This window comes from Oncorhynchus keta, chromosome 12 (assembly GCF_023373465.1).
Source record: "Oncorhynchus keta strain PuntledgeMale-10-30-2019 chromosome 12, Oket_V2, whole genome shotgun sequence".
Classification (NCBI taxonomy): domain Eukaryota; kingdom Metazoa; phylum Chordata; class Actinopteri; order Salmoniformes; family Salmonidae; genus Oncorhynchus; species Oncorhynchus keta.
The window spans coordinates 50,673,579-50,696,665 of NC_068432.1; the positions used below are offsets into that span (position 1 = coordinate 50,673,579).

The 23,087-nt window shown below is 53.3% G+C and overlaps 1 pseudogene; it reads left to right on the forward strand.

Annotated features, from left to right (window-relative positions):
* LOC127906519 (WD repeat-containing protein 7-like) overlaps positions 1-23,087 on the forward strand; it is a 131,298-nt pseudogene that overhangs the window by 43,026 nt on the left and 65,185 nt on the right.

The window sequence follows — 23,087 nt, forward strand, 5'->3', positions numbered from 1 at the left end:
TCTACACACTATACCCCGTCATAACAAAGCAAAAACAGGTTTTTAGACATTTTTGCAAATGTATTAAAAAAATAAAAAAAGTATTCAGGACCTTTGCGATGAGACTAGAAATTTGAACCAGTGACCAGAGCTCCAGAGATCATCTGTGGAGATGGGAGAACCTTCCAGAAGGACAACCATCTCTGCAGCACTCCACCAATCGCGCCTTTATGATAGAGTGGCCAGACGGAAGGCAGATGTCAGCCCGCTTGGAGTTTGCCAAAAGGCACCTAAAGGACTCTCAGACCATGAGAAACAAGATTCTCTGGTCTGATGAAACCAAGATTGAACTCTTTGGCCTGAATGCCAAGTGTCACATCTGGAGGAAACCTGGCACCATCCCTACGGTGAAGCAGGGTGGTGGCAGCATCAAGCTGTGGGGATGTTTTTCAGTGGCAGGGACTGGGAGACTCGTCAGGATCGAGGGAAAGATGAATGGAGAAAAGTACAGAGCACTCTCTGTTACCCCCTATAACCCCTCTCTCTAGACATGCACACACACACAGCTAGACACTCACACACACACACAGCTAGACTCACACACACACAGCTAGACACCCACACACACAGCTAGACACGCACACACACAGCTAGACACGCACACACACAGCTAGACACGCACACACACAGCTAGACACGCACACACACAGCTAGACACGCACACACACAGCTAGACACCCACACACACAGCTAGACACCCACACACACAGCTAGACACGCACACACACACAGCTAGACACTCACACACACACACAGCTAGACACTCACACACACACACAGCTAGACACTCACACACACACACAGCTAGACACTCACACACACACACAGCTAGACACTCACACACACACACAGCTAGACACGCACACACACACAGCTAGACACTCACACACACACACAGCTAGACACGCACACACACACAGCTAGACACTCACACACACACACACACACACAGCTAGACACACACACACAGCTAGACACCCACACACAGCTAGACACGCACACACACACAGCTAGACACCCACACACAGCTAGACACCCACACACAGCTAGACACGCACACGCACAGCTAGACACACGCACGCACAGCTAGACACGCACAGCTAGACACGCACACACACAGCGAGACACCCACACGCACAGCTAGACACCCACACGCACAGCTAGACACGCACACACACAGCTAGACACGCACACACACAGCTAGACACCCACACGCACAGCTAGACACCCACCCACACACACAGCTAGACACGCACACACACACGCACACAAACACAGCTAGACACACACACACAGCTAGACACCCACACACACAGCTAGACACCCACACACACAGCTAGACACGCACACACACACACAGCTAGACACGCACACGCACACAGCTAGACACACACACACGCACACACACACAGCTAGACACCCACACACACAGCTAGACACGCACACACACAGCTAGACACGCACAAACACAGCAAGACACACACACACACAGCTAGACACGCACACGCACACAGCTAGACACACACACACACACGCACACACACACAGCTAGACACACACACACACAGCTAGACACGCACACACACAGCTAGACACCCACACACACACAGCTAGACACCCACACACACAGCTAGACACCCCACACACAGCTAGACACTCACACACACACACACACAGCTAGACTCACACACACAGCTAGACACCCACACACAGCTAGACACTCGCACGCACAGCTAGACACTCGCACGCACAGCTGACACGCACACACACACAGCTAGACACTCACACACACACACACAGCTAGACACCCACACACAGCTAGACACGCACACGCACAGCTAGACACACGCACGCACAGCTAGACACGCACAGCTAGACACGCACACACACAGCGAGACACTCACACGCACAGCTAGACACCCACACGCACAGCTAGACACGCACACACACAGCTAGACACTCACAAGCACAGCTAGACACGCACACGCACAGCTAGACACGCACACACACAGCTAGACACGCACAGCTAGACACGCACACACACAGCTAGACACTCACACGCACAGCTAGACACCCACACGCACAGCTAGACACGCACACACACAGCTAGACACGCACACACACACGCACACAAACACAGCTAGACGCACACACACACAGCTAGACACCCACACACACAGCTAGACACGCACACACAGCTAGACACGCACACGCACACAGCTAGACACACACACACGCACACACACACAGCTAGACACCCACACACACAGCTAGACACGTACACACACAGCTAGACACGCACAAACACAGCAAGACACACACACACAGCTAGACACGCACTCGCACACAGCTAGACACACACACACACGCACACACACACAGCTAGACACGCCCACACACACACAGCAAGACACGCACACACACAGCTAGACACCCACACACACAGCTAGACACCCACACACACAGCTAGACACGCACACACACAGCTAGACACGCACACACACAGCTAGACACGCACACACACAGCTAGACACGCACACACACACACACACACACACACACACACACACACACACACACACACACACACACACACACACACACACACACACACACACACACACACACACACACAGAGACGGTGCACGCACACACAGCTAGACACGCACGCACACACACACACACACACACACACACACACACACACACACACACACACACACACACACACACACACACACACACACACACACACACACACACACACACACACACACAGACGGTGCACGCACACACAGCTAGACACGCACAAACACAGCACGACACCCACACACACAGCTAGACACCCACACACACAGCTAGACACGCACACACACAGCTAGACACGCACAAACACAGCTAGACACACACACACACACAGAGACGGTGCACGCACACACAGCTAGACACGCGCACACACACAGCTAGACACGCACACACACACAGCTAGACACCCACACACAGCTAGACACCCACACACAGCTAGACACCCACACACAGCTAGACACCCACACACAGCTAGACACCCACACACAGCTAGACACGCACACGCACAGCTAGACACTCACACGCACAGCTAGACACCCACACGCACAGCTAGACACCCACACGCACAGCTAGACACGCACACACACAGCTAGAAACTCACAAGCACAGCTAGACACGCACACGCACAGCTAGACACGCACACGCACAGCTAGACACCCACACGCACAGCTAGACACCCACACGCACAGCTAGACACCCACACACACACAGTTAGACACGCACACACACACGCACACAAACACAGCTAGACACGCACACACAGACGCACGCACACACACACAGCTAGACACCCACACACACAGCTAGACACCCACACACACAGCTAGACACCCACACACACAGCTAGACACGCACACACACACACAGCTAGACACGCACACGCACACAGCTAGACACACACACACGCACACACACACAGCTAGACACCCACACACACAGCTAGACACGCACACACACAGCTAGACACGCACACACACAGCTAGACACGCACAAACACAGCAAGACACACACACACAGCTAGACACGCACACGCACACAGCTAGACACACACACACACACGCACACACACACAGCTAGACACCCACACACACAGCTAGACACCCACACACACAGCTAGACACCCACACACACAGCTAGACACCCACACACACAGCTAAACACCCACACACACAGCTAGACACCCTCACACACAGCTAGACACTCACACCCACGCACAGCTAGACACTCGCACGCACAGCTAGACACGCATACACACACAGCTAGACACTCACACACACACACACAGCTAGACACTACACACACACACAGCTAGACACCCACACACAGCTAGACACGCACACGCACAGCTAGACACACGCACGCACAGCTAGACACGCACAGCTAGACACACACACACAGCGAGACACTCACACGCACAGCTAGACACCCACACGCACAGCTAGACACCCACACGCACAGCTAGACACGCACACACACAGCTAGACACGCACAAGCACAGCTAGACACGCACACACACAGCTAGACACGCACAGCTAGACACGCACACACACAGCGAGACACTCACACGCACAGCTAGACACCCACACGCACAGCTAGACACGCACACACACACACACACACACACACACACACACACACACACACACACACACACACACACACACACACACACACACAGAGACGGTGCACGCACACACAGCTAGACACGCACAAACACAGCACGACACCCACACACACAGCTAGACACCCACACACACAGCTAGACACGCACACACACAGCTAGACACGCACAAACACAGCTAGACACACACACACACACACACAGAGACGGTGCACGCACACACAGCCAGACACGCGCACACACACAGCTAGACACGCACACACACACAGCTAGACACGCGCACACACACAGCTAGACACGCACACACACACAGCTAGACACCCACACACAGCTAGACACCCACACACAGCTAGACACCCACACACAGCTAGACACGCACACGCACAGCTAGACACTCACACGCACAGCTAGACACCCACACGCACAGCTAGACACCCACACGCACAGCTAGACACGCACACACACAGCTAGAAACTCACAAGCACAGCTAGACACGCACACGCACAGCTAGACACGCACAGCTAGACACCCACACGCACAGCTAGACACCCACACGCACAGCTAGACACCCACACACACACAGCTAGACACGCACACACACACGCACACAAACACAGCTAGACACGCACACACAGACGCACGCACACACACACAGCTAGACACCCACACACACAGCTAGACACCCACACACACAGCTAGACACCCACACACACAGCTAGACACGCACACACACACACAGCTAGACACGCACACGCACACAGCTAGACACACACACACGCACACACACACAGCTAGACACCCACACACACAGCTAGACACGCACACACACAGCTAGACACGCACAAACACAGCAAGACACACACACACAGCTAGACACGCACACGCACACAGCTAGACACACACACACACACGCACACACACACAGCTAGACACCCACACACACAGCTAGACACCCACACACACAGCTAGACACCCACACACACAGCTAGACACGCACACACACACGCACACAAACACAGCTAGACACGCACACACACACGCACACACACACAGCTAGACACCCACACACACAGCTAGACACCCACACACACAGCTAGACACCCTCACACACAGCTAGACACTCACACCCACACACAGCTAGACACTCGCACGCACAGCTAGACACGCATACACACACAGCTAGACACTCACACACACACACAGCTAGACACTCACACACACACACACAGCTAGACACCCACACACAGCTAGACACGCACACGCACAGCTAGACACACACACGCACAGCTAGACACGCACAGCTAGACACGCACACACACAGCGAGACACTCACACGCACAGCTAGACACCCACACGCACAGCTAGACACCCACACGCACAGCTAGACACGCACACACACAGCTAGACACGCACAAGCACAGCTAGACACGCACACGCACAGCTAGACACGCACACACACAGCAAGACACGCACAGCTAGACACGCACACACACAGCAAGACACTCACACGCACAGCTAGACACCCACACGCACAGCTAGACACGCACACACACAGCTAGACACGCACACACACACGCACACACACACAGCTAGACACGCACGCACACACACACGCACACACACACAGCTAGACACCCACACACACAGCTAGACACCCACACACACAGCTAGACACGCACACACACACAGCTAGACACGCACACGCACACAGCTAGACACACACACACGCACACACACACAGCTAGACACCCACACACACAGCTAGACACGTACACACACAGCTAGACACGCACAAACACAGCAAGACACACACACAGCTAGACACGCACATGCACACAGCTAGACACACACACACACGCACACACACAGCTAGACACCCACACACACAGCTAGACACGCACACACACAGCTAGACACGCACACACACAGCTAGACACACGCACGCACAGCTAGACACGCACAGCTAGACACGCACACACACAGCGAGACACTCACACGCACAGCTAGACACTCACACGCACAGCTAGACACCCACACGCACAGCTAGACACGCACACACACAGCTAGACACGCACACACACACGCACACAAACACAGCTAGACACGCACACACACACGCACACACACACAGCTAGACACCCACACACACAGCTAGACACCCATACACACAGCTAGACACGCACACACACACAGCTAGACACGCACACGCACACAGCTAGACACACACACACGCACACACACACAGCTAGACACCCACACACACAGCTAGACACGTACACACACAGCAGACACGCACAAACACAGCAAGACACACACACAGCAGACACGCACACGCACACAGCTAGACACACACACACACGCACACAAACACAGCTAGACACGCACGCACACACACACGCACACACACACAGCTAGACACCCACACACACAGCTAGACACCCACACACCCAGCAGACACGCACACACACACAGCTAGACACGCACACGCACACAGCTAGACACACACACACGACACACACACACAGCTAGACACCCACACACACAGCTAGACACGTACACACACAGCTAGACACGCACAAACACAGCAAGACACACACACAGCTAGACACGCACATGCACACAGCTAGACACACACACACGCACACACACACAGCTAGACACCCACACACACAGCTAGACACGCACACACACAGCTAGACACGCACACACACAGCTAGACACACGCACGCACAGCTAGACACGCACAGCTAGACACGCACACACACAGCGAGACACTCACACGCACAGCTAGACACTCACACGCACAGCTAGACACCCACACGCACAGCTAGACACGCACACACACAGCTAGACACGCACACACACACGCACACAAACACAGCTAGACACGCACACACACACGCACACACACACAGCTAGACACCCACACACACAGCTAGACACCCATACACACAGCTAGACACGCACACACACACAGCTAGACACGCACACGCACACAGCTAGACACACACACACGCACACACACACAGCTAGACACCCACACACACAGCTAGACACGTACACACACAGCTAGACACGCACAAACACAGCAAGACACACACACAGCTAGACACGCACACGCACACAGCTAGACACACACACACACACACACACACAGCTAGACACCACACACACACAGCTAGACACCCACACACACACACAGCTAGACACGCACACGCACAGCTAGACACACGCACGCACAGCTAGACACGCACAGCTAGACACGCACACACACAGCGAGACACTCACACGCACAGCTAGACACCCACACGCACAGCTAGACACCCACACGCACAGCTAGACAACCACACGCACAGCTAGACATGCACACACACAGCTAGACACTCACAAGCACAGCTAGACACGCACACGCACAGCTAGACACGCACACACACAGCTAGACACGCACAGCTACACACGCACACACACAGCGAGACACTCACACGCACAGCTAGACACCCACACGCACAGCTAGACACCCACACGCACAGCTAGACACGCACACACACAGCTAGACACGCACACACACACGCACACAAACACAGCTAGACACGCACACACACACGCGCACACACACAGCTAGACACCCACACACACAGCTAGACACCCACACACACAGCTAGACACGCACACACACACAGCTAGACACGCACACGCACACAGCTAGACACACACACACGCACACACACACAGCTAGACACCCACACACACACAGCTAGACACGTACACACACAGCTAGACACGCACAAACACAGCAAGACACACACACAGCTAGACACGCACACGCACACAGCTAGACACACACGCACACGCACACACACACAGCTAGACACCCACACACACAGCTAGACACGCACACACACAGCTAGACACGCACACACACAGCTAGACACGCACACATACAGCTAGACACCCACACACACAACTAGACACCCACACACACAGCTAGACACGCACACACACAGCTAGACACGCACACACACAGCTAGACACACACACACACACACACACACACACACACACACACACACACACACACACACACACACACACACACACACACACACACACACACACACACACACACACAGAGACGGTGCACGCACACACAGCTAGACACGCACAAACACAGCACGACACCCACACACACAGCTAGACACCCACACACACAGCTAGACACCCACACACACAGCTAGACACGCACACACACAGCTAGACACGCACAAACACAGATAGACACACACACACACACACACACACACACACAGAGACGGTGCACGCACACACAGCTAGACACGCACACGCACACACACACAGCTAGACACACACACACACACGCACACACACACACGCACCCTAACTACCTTTGACCCGGGTCCTATGTGGATAGGGTGTGATTTGGGACGCTGTGTGGTGATTTATAGTAACAGTGCCCGTTAGGATCTTCGAGGAGGAAGCTCTATTAGATTGATTCTCTACTGCCCCTCCCTTCTCGACGACGACAGAGCTCGGCTAAAAAAGAAAACTGCCAGGGTACCGCTATATCCTCGTGTTTTTCCTCTCACTTTACCCCGTCTCTTGCTCAGCGATCATCGACACACACACACTCTCCCTCCTCAGATGAATAATAGATAGTCTGATGCGTTTGTTTGTCCGTCCCATCTGTATACGAGGCAGCATGTTTAGCAGTGGAAAGCAACGCAGCACTCTGAAAAACATTAGACTGATTTTAATCGCCCTCACAGCAGTGGAAATGGAGATGATATATGGGAAGGAGTGGAGTGGAACTAGCTGGTGGATGGGGGGAGTAGCTGGTGGAGGGGGAGGGGAGTAGCTGGTGGAGGGGGAGGGGAGTAGCTGGTGGAGGGGGAGTAGCTGGTGGAGGGGAGTAGCTGGTGGAGGGGGAGGGGAGTAGCTGGTGGGGGGGAGGGGAGTAGCTGGTGGAGGGGGAGTAGCTGGTGGAGGGGGAGGGGAGTAGCTGGTGGAGGGGGGGGGAGTAGCTGGTGGAGGGGGAGTAGCTGGTGGAGGGGGAGTAGCTGGTGGAGGGGGGTAGCTGGTGGAGGGGGGTGGAGTAGCTGGTGGAGGGGGAGTAGCTGGTGGAGGGGGGAGTAGCTGGTGGAGGGGGATTAGCTGGTGGAGGGGGGAGGGGAGTAGCTGGTGGAGGGGGGAGGGGAGTAGCTGGTGGAGGGGGGAGTAGCTGGTGGAGGGGGGAGTAGCTGGTGGAGGGGGAGTAGCTGGTGGAGGGGGAGGGGAGTAGCTGGTGGAGGGGGAGTAGCTGGTGGATGGGGGGAGTAGCTGGTGGAGGGGGAGTAGCTGGTGGAGGGGGGAGTAGCTGGTGGAGGGGGGAGTAGCTGGTGGAGGGGGTGGAGTAGCTGGTGGAGGGGGTGGAGTAGCTGGTGGAGGGGGAGTAGCTGGTGGAGGGGGAGTAGCTGGTGGAGGGGGAGGGGAGTAGCTGGTGGAGGGGGGAGTAGCTGGTGGAGGGGGAGTAGCTGGTGGAGGGGGTGGAGTAGCTGGTGGAGGGGGGAGTAGCTGGTGGAGGGGGGAGTAGCTGGTGGAGGGGGAGTAGCTGGTGGAGGGGGAGTAGCTGGTGGAGGGGGGAGTAGCTGGTGGAGGGGGGAGTAGCTGGTGGAGGGGGAGTAGCTGGTGGAGGGGGAGAGCTGGTGGAGGGGGGAGTAGCTGGTGGATGGGGGAGTAGCTGGTGGAGGGGGAGTAGCTGGTGGAGTAGCTGGTGGAGGGGGAGTAGCTGGTGGAGGGGGAGGGGAGTAGCTGGTGGAGGGGGAGGGGAGTAGCTGGTGGAGGGGGAGTAGCTGGTGGAGGGGGGAGTAGCTGGTGGATGGGGGAGTAGCTGGTGGATGGGGGAGGGGGAGTAGCTGGTGGAGGGGGAGTATCTGGTGGATGGGGGGAGTAGCTGGTGGATGGGGGGAGTAGCTGGTGGAGGGGGGTAGAGTAGCTGGTGGAGGGGCGGGGTAGCTGGTGGGGGGTAGCTGGTGGAGGAGGGGGTAAGTAGCTGGTGGATGGGGAGTAGCTGGTGGAGGAGGGGAACTAGCAGGTGGAGGGGTTAATTAGCTGATGGAGGGAGGGGGAGTAGCTGGTGAAGGGGGGAGTAGCTGGTGGAGGGGGGAGTAGCTGGTGGAGGAGGTGGTAGCAAGTGGAGGGGGGAGTAGCTGGTGGAGGGAGGGGAGTAGCTGGTGGAGGGAGGGGAGTAGCTGGTGGAGGAGGGGGAGTAGCTGGTGGAGGGGGAAGTAGCTGGTGGAGGGGGGAGTAGCTGGTGGAGGGGGAGTAGCTGGTGGAGGGGGAGTAGCTGGTGGAGGAGGGGAGTAGCTGGTGGAGGGGGGAGTAGCTGGTGGAGGGGGAGTAGCTGGTGGAGGGGGGAGTAGCTGGTGGAGGGGGGTAGCTGGTGGAGGGGGGAGTAGCTGGTTGGGGGAAGTAGCTGGTGGAGGGGGAGTAGCTGGTGGAGGGGGAACTAGCAGGTGGAGGGGTTAATTAGCTGGTGGAGGGAGGGTAGCTGGTGGAGGGGGGTAGCTGGTGGAGGGAGGGGAGTAGCTGGTGGAGGGAGGGGAGTAGCTGGTGGAGGAGGGGGAGTAGCTGGTGGAGGGGGAAGTAGCTGGTGGAGGGGGAGTAGCTGGTGGAGGGGGAGTAGCTGGTGGAGGGGGAGTAGCTGGTGGAGGAGGGGGAGTAGCTGGTGGAGGGGGAAAGTAGCTGGTGGAGGGGGAGTAGCTGGTGGAGGGGGAGTAGCTGGTGGAGGGGGAGTAGCTGGTGGAGGGGGGTAGCTGGTGGAGGGGGGGAGTAGCTGGTGGAGGAGGGGGAGTAGCTGGTGGAGGGGGGTAGCTGGTGGAGGGGGGGAGTAGCTGGTGGAGGAGGGGGAGTAGCTGGTGGAGGGGGGTAGCTGGTGGAGGGGGGAGTAGCTGGTGGAGGGGGGAAGTAGCTGGTGGAGGGGGGAGTAGCTGGTGGAGGGGGTAAGTAGCTGGTGGAGGAGGGGCGAGTAGCTGGTGGAGGGGGAAGTATCTGGTGGAGGGGGGAAGTGGCTGGTGGAGGAGGGGAACTAGCAGGTGGAAGGGGTAAGTAGCTGGTGGAGGGGGAGAAGTAGCTGATGGAGGGGTGTAAGTAGCTGGTGGAGGGGGTAAGTCGCTGGTGGAGGAGGTAAGTAGCTGGTGGAGGAGGGGAACTAGCAGGTGGAGGGGTTAATTAGCTGATGGAGGGAGGGGGAGTAGCTGGTGGAGAGGGGTAAGTAGGTGATGGAGGGGGAGTAGCTGGTGGAGGGGGTAAGTAGCTGGTGGAGGGGGAGTAGCTGGTGGAGGAGGGGAGTAGCTGGTGGAGGAGGGGAACTAGCAGGTAGAGGGGGTAAGTAGCTGATGGAGGGAGGGGAGTAGCTGGTGGAGGGGGTAAGTAGCTGATGGAGGGGGAGTAGCTGGTGGAGGGGGTAAGTAGCTGGTGGAGGGGGAGTAGCTGGTGGAGGGGGAGTAGCTGGTGGAGGAGGGGAACTAGCAGGTAGAGGGGGTAAGTAGCTGATGGAGGGAGGGGAGTAGCTGGTGGAGGGGGTAAGTAGCTGATGGAGGGGGGAGTAGCTGGTGGAGGGGTAAGTAGCTGGTGGAGGGGGGACTAGCAGGTGCAGGCGGGGAACTAGCTGGTGGAGGAGGGGAGTAGCTGATGGAAGGAGGGGAGTAGCTGATGGAGGGGGAAAGTAACTGATGGAAGGAGGGGAGTAGCTGATGGAGGAGGGAGTAGCTGATGGAGGAGGGGAAGTAGCTGATGGAGGAGGGGAAGTAGCTGATGGAGGATGGGGAGTAGCTGATGGAGGATGGGGAGTAGCTGATGGAGGATGGGGGAGTAGCTGATGGAGGATGGGGGAGTAGCTGATGGAGGGGGAGTAGCTGATGGAAGGAGAGGAAGTAGCTGATGGAGGGGGAGTAGCTGATGGAGGGGGAGTAGCTGATGGAGGGGGAGTAGCTGATGGGGGAGTAGCTGATGGAGGATGGGGAGTAGCTGATGGAAGATGGGGAGTAGCTGATGGAGGAGTAGTTGATGGAGGATGGGGAGTAGCTGATGGAGGATGGGGGAGTAGCTGATGGAGGATGGGGAGTAGCTGATGGAGGATGGGGGAGTAGCTGATGGGGGAGTAGCTGATGGAGGATGGGTGAGTAGCTGATGGAGGATGGGGAGTAGCTGATGGAGGATGGGGGAGTAGCTGATGGAGAGGGGGAGTAGCTGATGGAGGGGGGTTAGCTGATGGAGGGGGTTAGCTGATGGAGGGGGAGTAGCTGATGGATTGGGGGTAGCTGATGGATGGGGGGTAGCTGATGGAGGGGGGTAGCTGATGGAGGGAGGAGTAGCTGATGGAGGGGGAGTAGCTGATGGAGGGGGAGTAGCTGATGGAGGGGGGTAGTTGATGGAGGGGGAGTAGCTGATGGAGGGGGAATAGCTGATGGAGGGGGGGTAGTTGATGGAAGGGGGAGTAGCTGATGGAGGGGGAATAGCTGATGGAGGGGGGTAGCTGATGGAGGGGGGTAGCTGATGGGGGTAGCTGATGGAGGGGGGGTAGCTGATGGAGGGGGAAGTTGATGGGGGGGTAGCTGATGGGGGGGGTAGCTGATGGAGGGGGAGTAGCTGATGGAGGGGAGAATAGCTGATGGAGGGGGGTAGCTGATGGAGGGGGGTAGCTGATGGGGGTAGCTGATGGAGGGGGGTAGCTGATGGAGGGGGAAGTTGATGGGGGGTAGCTGATGGGGGGTAGCTGATGGAGGGGGGAGTAGCTGATGGAGGGGGGAATAGCTGATGGAGGGGGGAAGTTGAAATAGCTGAGGAGGATGGGAGTGGATGGGGGGTGAGCACTTACAAAACATCTCCCTAAATGTGGAGTCTCTCTCTGCCTGTGAGTCCATTAGCTAAGCACACTGTGTTTGTCTGCTCTTAAAGCTGGTTATGTCTTGTTGTGCTGAGCAGGACAGAAGGAAGCACAGCAAGCCTCCCCTTCCTCACTGGTCTGGGGAGAGGAAGAAACGTGGCTGTAAGTTGCTGTGTGTGTGTGTGTGTGTGTGTGTGTGTGTGTGTGTGTGTGTGTGAGATAGACATGCGGGGTTAGCCTAAGTAATGGTCTGAGGTTTGTCTGGTAATCCTTGAGAGGAGCTGAAGGGGTGAAAGGAAAGGAAAGCTCTCCATTTAGACACATTATTTTACTGATGGACAGCTAGATTTCCTCCCCTCTGTTCAGTGTCTTTCCCATAGAGATAAAGGATTTATCTTCTTTGCCCCCCCCCCCCCACATCAGCTGTAATAGACAGAGTAAAACTCACTTCCTTAGGGAGAAGATGGAGCATCATCAAAGCTGCTTACAATGGCTACAACATGATATAAAACATCTCTGGCACCATTACAACAACATAAATACTCATGCTGGTTTCAGATTCAAGATGCTAGAGACGGGTGGAGACGATTAAACCGACCAGCAGCCCGACCGGTGGAGAGACGGGCCGTTAGAGGGACGGGCCGTTAGAGGGACGGGGGTAGAGGGACGGGCCGGTAGAGGGACGGGCCGGTAGAGGGACGGGCCGGTAGAGGGACGGGCCGGTAGAGGGACGGGCCGGTAGAGGGACGGACCGGTAGAGGGACGGACCGGTAGAGGGACGGGCTAGCAGGACAGCTGAGTGTGAAATGAAGAGCAATGTGTGCGGCGGAGCATTGGACGTATAGGGGACCAACATCATATTAATAATACAGGTCTATATAGGGGACCTACATCATATTAATAACACAGGTCTATATAGGGGACCTACATCATATTAATAATACAGGTCTATATAGGGGACCTACATCATATTAATAATACAGGTCTATATAGGGGACCTACATCATATTAATAATACAGGTCTATATAGGGGACCTACATCATATTAATAATACAGGTCTATATAGGGGACCTACATCATATTAATAACACAGGTCTATATAGGGGACCTACATCATATTAATAATACAGGTCTATATAGGGGACCTACATCATATTAATAATACAGGTCTATATAGGGGACCTACATCATATTAATACTATAGGTATATATAGGGGACCTACATCATATTAATAATACAGGTCTATATAGGGGACCTACATCATATTAATAATACAGGTCTATATAGGGGACCTACATCATATTAATAATACAGGTCTATATAGGGGACCTACATCATATTAATAATACAGGTCTATATAGGGGACCTACATCATATTAATAATACAGGTCTATATAGGGGACCTACATCATATTAATAATACAGGTCTATATAGGGGACCTACATCATATTAATAATACAGGTCTATATAGGGGACCTACATCATATTAATAATACAGGTCTATATAGGGGACCTACATCATATTAATAATACAGGTCTATATAGGGACCTACATCATATTAATAATACAGGTCTATATAGGGGACCTACATCATATTAATAATACAGGTCTATATAGGGGACCTACATCATATTAATAATACAGGTCTATATAGGGGACCTACATCATATTAATAATACAGGTCTATATAGGGGACCTACATCATATTAATAATACAGGTCTATATAGGGGACCTACATCATATTAATAATACAGGTCTATATAGGGGACCTACATCATATTAATAATACAGGTATATATAGGGGACCTACATCATATTAATAATACAGGTCTATAGGGGACCTACATCATATTAATAATACAGGTCTATATAGGGGACCTACATCATATTAATAATACAGGTCTATATAGGGGACCTACATCATATTAATAATACAGGTCTATATAGGGGACCTACATCATATTAATAATACAGGTCTATATAGGGGACCTACATCATATTAATAATACAGGTCTATATAGGGGACCTACATCATATTAATAATACAGGTCTATATAGGGGACCTACATCATATTAATAATACAGGTCTATATAGGTGACCGACATCATATTAATAATACAGGTCTATATAGGGGACCTACATCATATTAATACTATAGGTATATATAGGGGACCTACATCATATTAATAATACAGGTCTATATAGGGGACCTACATCATATTAATAATACAGGTCTATATAGGGGACCTACATCATATTAATAATACAGGTCTATATAGGGGACCTACATCATATTAATACTATAGGTATATATAGGGGACCTACATCATATTAATAATACAGGTCTATATAGGGGACCTACATCATATTAATAATACAGGTCTATATAGGGGACCTACATCATATTAATAATACAGGTCTATATAGGGGACCTACATCATATTAATAATACAGGTCTATATAGGGGACCTACATCATATTAATAATACAGGTATATATAGGGACCTACATCATATTAATAATACAGGTCTATATAGGGGACCTACATCATATTAATAATACAGGTCTATATAGGGGACCTACATCATATTAATAATACAGGTCTATATAGGGGACCTACATCATATTAATAATACAGGTCTATATAGGGGACCTACATCATATTAATAATACAGGTCTATATAGGGGACCTACATCATATTAATAATACAGGTCTATATAGGGGACCTACATCATATTAATAATACAGGTCTATATAGGGGACCTACATCATATTAATAATACAGGTCTATATAGGGGACCTACATCATATTAATAATACAGGTCTATATAGGGGACCTACATCATATTAATAATACAGGACCTACATCATATTAATAATCTATATAGGGGACCTACATCATATTAATAATACAGGTCTATATAGGGGACCTACATCATATTAATAATACAGGTCTATATAGGGGACCTACATCATATTAATAATACAGGTCTATATAGGGGACCTACATCATATTAATAATACAGGTCTATATAGGGGACCTACATCATATTAATAATACAGGTCTATATAGGGGACCTACATCATATTAATAATACAGGTCTATATAGGGGACCTACATCATATTAATAATACAGGTCTATATAGGGGACCTACATCATATTAATAATACAGGTCTATATAGGGACCTACATCATATTAATAATACAGGTCTATATAGGGGACCTACATCATATTAATAATACAGGTCTATATAGGGGACCTACATCATTAATAATACAGGTCTATATAGGGGACCTACATCATATTAATAATAGGTCTATATAGGGGACCTACATCATATTAATAACACAGGTCTATATAGGGGACCTACATCATATTAATAACACAGGTCTATATAGGGGACCTACATCATATTAATAATACAGGTCTATAGGGGACCTACATCATATTAATAATACAGGTCTATATAGGGGACCTACATCATATTAATAACACAGGTCTATATAGGGGACCTACATCATATTAATAATACAGGTCTATATAGGGGACCCTCATCATATTAATAATACAGGTCTATATAGGGGACCTACATCATATTAATAATACAGGTCTATATAGGGGACCTACATCATATTAATAATACAGGTCTATATAGGGGACCTACATCATATTAATAATACAGGTCTATATAGGGGACCTACATCATATTAATAACACAGGTCTATATAGGGGACCTACATCATATTAATAATACAGGTCTATATAGGGGACCTACATCATATTAATAATACAGGTCTATATAGGGGACCTACATCATATTAATAATACAGGTCTATATAGGGGACCTACATCATATTAATAATACAGGTCTATATAGGGGTTTTGTGTTGTTCTGGGTGCTGTGTTGTTCTGGGTGCTGTGTTGTTCTGGGTGCTGTGTTGTTCTGGGTCCTGTGTTGTTCTGGGTCCTGTGTTATTCTGGGCGATGTGTTCTGGGTGGTGTGTTCTGGGTGGTGTGTTGTTCTGGGTGGTGTGTTCTGGGTGCTGTGTTGTTCTGGGTTTTGTGTTGTTCTGGGCGATGTGTTCTGGGTGGTGTGTTGTTCTGGGTGGTGTGTTCTGGGTGCTGTGTTGTTCTGGGTGCTGTGTTGTTCTGGGTGCTGTGTTGTTCTGGGTGCTGTGTTGTTCTGGGTGGTGTGTTGTTCTGGGTGGTGTGTTCTGGGTGCTGTGTTGTTCTGGGTCCTGTGTTGTTCTGGGCGATGTGTTCTGGGTGGTGTGTTCTGGGTGGTGTGTTGTTCTGGGTGGTGTGTTCTGGGTGCTGTGTTGTTCTGGGTTGTTCTGGGCGATGTGTTCTGGGTGGTGTGTTCTGGGTGGTGTGATGGGTGGCTACCGGAGGGGGCTAATATCATTGGTAGTGGAGAAACAGAGCTGAGTTCTGACAATCCCACTGTAACGGCTACAGTTTGACATTTTCATGGTGGAATACGGACTTAAGAGCAGGGCCCGGTTTCCCAAAAGCATTTTTAAATCTATGTTTTACTTAGAACCATGACACTATGGTTTTAATGATGAATTTAAGATGCTTTTGGGAAACTGGGCCCAGGTCAATTAAGCAAATCGCAACAGATCCCAGTAGCCATCATCTCTGCCTGACCTCTAACCCTGGCTAACTAGATGGAGGGAGAGGGGTGGGGGGAGACAGATCCCAGTAGCCATCATCTCTGCCTGACCTCTAACCCTGGCTAACTCTACATCTCTGCGGAGGACAGATGGAGGGAGAGGGGTGGGGAAGGACAGATCCCAGTAGCCATCATCTCTGCCTGACCTCTAACCCTGGCTAACTAGATGGAGGGAGAGGGGTGGGGAAGGACAGATCCCAGTAGCCATCATCTCTGCCTGACCTCTAACCCTGGCTAACTCTACATCTCTGCGGAGGACAGATGGAGGGAGAGGGGTGGGGAAGGACAGATCCCAGTAGCCATCATCTCTGCCTGACCTCTAACCCTGGCTAACTAGATGGAGGGAGAGGGGTGGGGGGAGACAGATGGAGGGAGAGGGGTGGGGAAGGACAGATCCCAGTAGCCATCATCTCTGCCTGACCTCTAACCCTGGCTAACTAGATGGAGGGAGAGGGGTGGGGAAGGACAGATCCCAGTAGCCATCATCTCTGCCTGACCTCTAACCCTGGCTAACTAGATGGAGGGAGAGGGGTGGGGAAACAGATCCCAGTAGCCATCATCTCTGCCTGACCTCTAACCCTGGCTAACTAGATGGAGGGAGAGGGGTGGGGAAGGACAGATCCCAGTAGCCATCATCTCTGCCTGACCTCTAACCCTGGCTAACTAGATGGAGGGAGAGGGGTGGGGAAGGACAGATCCCAGTAGCCATAATCTCTGCCTGACCTCTAACCCTGGCTAACTAGATGGAGGGAGAGGGGTGGGGAAGGACAGATCCCAGTAGCCATCATCTCTGCCTGACCTCTAACCCTGGCTAACTAGATGGAGGGAGAGGGGTGGGGAAGGACAGATCCCAGTAGCCATCATCTCTGCCTGACCTCTAACCCTGGCTAACTAGATGGAGGGAGAGGGGTGGGGAAGGACAGATCCCAGTAGCCATCATCTCTGCCTGACCTCTAACCCTGGCTAACTAGATGGAGGGAGAGGGGTGGGGAAGGACAGATCCCAGTAGCCATCATCTCTGCCTGACCTCTAACCCTGGCTAACTAGATGGAGGGAGAGGGGTGGGGAAGGACAGATCCCAGTAGCCATCATCTCTGCCTGACCTCTAACCCTGGCTAACTAGATGGAGGGAGAGGGGTGGGGAAGGACAGATCCCAGTAGCCATCATCTCTGCCTGACCTCTAACCCTGGCTAACTAGATGGAGGGAGAGGGGTGGGGAAGGACAGATCCCAGTAGCCATCATCTCTGCCTGACCTCTAACCCTGGCTAACTAGATGGAGGGAGAGGGGTGGGGAAGGACAGATCCCAGTAGCCATCATCTCTGCCTGACAGATGGAGGGAGAGGGGTGGGGGAGACAGATGGAGGGAGAGGGGTGGGGAAGGACAGATCCCAGTAGCCATCATCTCTGCCTGACCTCTAACCCTGGCTAACTAGATGGAGGGAGAGGGGTGGGGAGACAGATCCCAGTAGCCATAATCTCTGCCTGACCTCTAACCCTGGCTAACTAGATGGAGGGAGAGGGGTGGGGAAGGACAGATCCCAGTAGCCATCATCTCTGCCTGACCTCTAACCCTGGCTAACTAGATGGAGGGAGAGGGGTGGGGAAGGACAGATCCCAGTAGCCATCATCTCTGCCTGACCTCTAACCCTGGCTAACTAGATGGAGGGAGAGGGGTGGGGAAGACAGATCCCAGTAGCCATCATCTCTGCCTGACCTCTAACCCTGGCTAACTAGATGGAGGGAGAGGGGTGGGGAAGGACAGATCCCAGTAGCCATCATCTCTGCCTGACCTCTAACCCTGGCTAACTAGATGGAGGGAGAGGGGTGGGGAAGGACAGATCCCAGTAGCCATCATCTCTGCCTGACCTCTAACCCTGGCTAACTAGATGGAGGGAGAGGGGTGGGGAAGGACAGATCCCAGTAGCCATCATCTCTGCCTGACCTCTAACCCTGGCTAACTAGATGGAGGGAGAGGGGTGGGGAAGGACAGATCCCAGTAGCCATCATCTCTGCCTGACCTCTAACCCTGGCTAACTAGATGGAGGGAGAGAGGGGGTGGGGAAGGACAGATCCCAGTAGCCATCATCTCTGCCTGACCTCTAACCCTGGCTAACTAGATGGAGGGAGAGGGGTGGGGAAGGACAGATCCCAGTAGCCATCATCTCTGCCTGACCTCTAACCCTGGCTAACTAGATGGAGGGAGAGGGGTGGGGAAGGACAGATCCCAGTAGCCATCATCTCTGCCTGACCTCTAACCCTGGCTAACTAGATGGAGGGAGAGGGGTGGGGAAGGACAGATCCCAGTAGCCATCATCTCTGCCTGACCTCTAACCCTGGCTAACTAGATGGAGGGAGAGGGGTGGGGAAGGACAGATCCCAGTAGCCATCATCTCTGCCTGACCTCTAACCCTGGCTAACTAGATGGAGGGAGAGGGGTGGGGAAGGACAGATCCCAGTAGCCATCATCTCTGCCTGACCTCTAACCCTGGCTAACTAGATGGAGGGAGAGGGGTGGGGAAGGACAGATCCCAGTAGCCATCATCTCTGCCTGACCTCTAACCCTGGCTAACTAGATGGAGGGAGAGGGGTGGGGAAGGACAGATCCCAGTAGCCATCATCTCTGCCTGACCTCTAACCCTGGCTAACTAGATGGAGGGAGAGGGGTGGGGAGGACAGATCCCAGTAGCCATCATCTCTGCCTGACCTCTAACCCTGGCTAACTAGATGGAGGGAGAGGGGTGGGGAAGGACAGATCCCAGTAGCCATCATCTCTGCCTGACCTCTAACCCTGGCTAACTAGATGGAGGGAGAGGGGTGGGGAAGGACAGATCCCAGTAGCCATCATCTCTGCCTGACCTCTAACCCTGGCTAACTAGATGGAGGGAGAGGGGTGGGGAAGGACAGATCCCAGTAGCCATCATCTCTGCCTGACCTCTAACCCTGGCTAACTAGATGGAGGGAGAGGGGTGGGGAAGGACAGATCCCAGTAGCCATCATCTCTGCCTGACCTCTAACCCTGGCTAACTAGATGGAGGGAGAGGGGTGGGGAAGGACAGATCCCAGTAGCCATCATCTCTGCCTGACCTCTAACCCTGGCTAACTAGATGGAGGGAGAGGGGTGGGGGGGAGACAGATCCCAGTAGCCATCATCTCTGCCTGACCTCTAACCCTGGCTAACTAGATGGAGGGAGAGGGGTGGGGAAGGACAGATCCCAGTAGCCATCATCTCTGCCTGACCTCTAACCCTGGCTAACTAGATGGAGGGAGAGGGGTGGGGAAGGACAGATCCCAGTAGCCATCATCTCTGCCTGACCTCTAACCCTGGCTAACTAGATGGAGGGAGAGGGGTGGGGAAGGACAGATCCCAGTAGCCATCATCTCTGCCTGACCTCTAACCCTGGCTAACTAGATGGAGGGAGAGGGGTGGGGAAGGACAGATCCCAGTAGCCATCATCTCTGCCTGACCTCTAACCCTGGCTAACTAGATGGAGGGAGAGGGGTGGGGAAGGACAGATCCCAGTAGCCATCATCTCTGCCTGACCTCTAACCCTGGCTAACTAGATGGAGGGAGAGGGGTGGGGAAGGACAGATCCCAGTAGCCATCATCTCTGCAGAGGACAGATAACCCTGGCTAGACTAGATGGAGGGAGAGGGGTGGGGAAGGACAGATCCCAGTAGCCATCATCTCTGCAGAGGACAGATAAGGGGTGGGAACAGATGGAGGGAGAGGGGTGGGGAAGGACAGATCCCAGTAGCCATCATCTCTGCCTGACCTCTAACCCTGGCTAACTAGATGGAGGGAGAGGGGTGGGGAAGGACAGATCCCAGTAGCCATCATCTCTGCCTGACCTCTAACCCTGGCTAACTAGATGGAGGGAGAGGGGTGGGGAGACAGATCCCAGTAGCCATCATCTCTGCCTGACCTCTAACCCTGGCTAACTAGATGGAGGGAGAGGGGTGGGGAAGGACAGATCCCAGTAGCCATCATCTCTGCCTGACCTCTAACCCTGGCTAACTAGATGGAGGGAGAGGGGTGGGGAAGGACAGATCCCAGTAGCCATCATCTCTGCCTGACCTCTAACCCTGGCTAACTAGATGGAGGGAGAGGGGTGGGGAAGGACAGATCCCAGTAGCCATCATCTCTGCCTGACCTCTAACCCTGGCTAACTAGATGGAGGGAGAGGGGTGGGGAAGGACAGATCCCAGTAGCCATCATCTCTGCCTGACCTCTAACCCTGGCTAACTAGATGGAGGGAGAGGGGTGGGGAAGGACAGATCCCAGTAGCCATCATCTCTGCCTGACCTCTAACCCTGGCTAACTAGATGGAGGGAGAGGGGTGGGGAAGGACAGATCCCAGTAGCCATCATCTCTGCCTGACCTCTAACCCTGGCTAACTAGATGGAGGGAGAGGGGTGGGGAGACAGATCCCAGTAGCGATCATCTCTGCCTGACCTCTAACCCTGGCTAACTGGATGGAGGGAGAGGGGTGGGGAAGGACAGATCCCAGTAGCCATCATCTCTGCAGAGGACAGATGGAGGGAGAGGGGTGGGGAGACAGATGGAGGGAGAGGGGTGGGGAAGGACAGATCCCAGTAGCCATCATCTCTGCGGAGGACAGATGGAGGGACCCTGGGTGGGGGAGACAGATGGAGGGAGAGGGGTGGGGAAGGACAGATCCCAGTTGCCATCATCTCTGCGGAGGACAGATGGAGGGAGAGGGGTGGGGAAGGACAGATCCCAGTAGCCGTCATCTCTGCCTGTTGAGCCCGCGCACAATTATTTGTGGCTGTAGAGATTCTGAATGCGTGTGAAGAGGCGGTGCCGGCCGCTGTGGACCCTCTGAACCACCCTGCGGTCAACCTGAAACAGGCCACGACGCAACGCAGCCTGGCTATGCTCAAGAACATGGCCACGCAGAAACTACAGACCCTGGATACCAACCTACTGGCTGCAGAAACCGCAGACAAGGTAGAGCACAACCCCTAACCCTAACCCTTAACCCCTGACCTCTAACCCTGGCTAACTAGCGGTTTAGAGCGTTGGGCCAGTAACAAAAAGGTTGCTGGTTCGAATCTCAGAGCCTGCAAGGTGTAATAATCGTGCACCTCTCTGATTCAGAGGGGTTTCGTTAAATGACTCCTCCACCTCTCTGATTCAGAGGGGTGGGGTTAAATGACTCCTCCACCTCTCTGATTCAGAGGGGTGGGGTTAAATGACTCCTCCACCTCTCTGATTCAGAGGGGTTGGGTTAAATGACTCCTCCACCTCTCT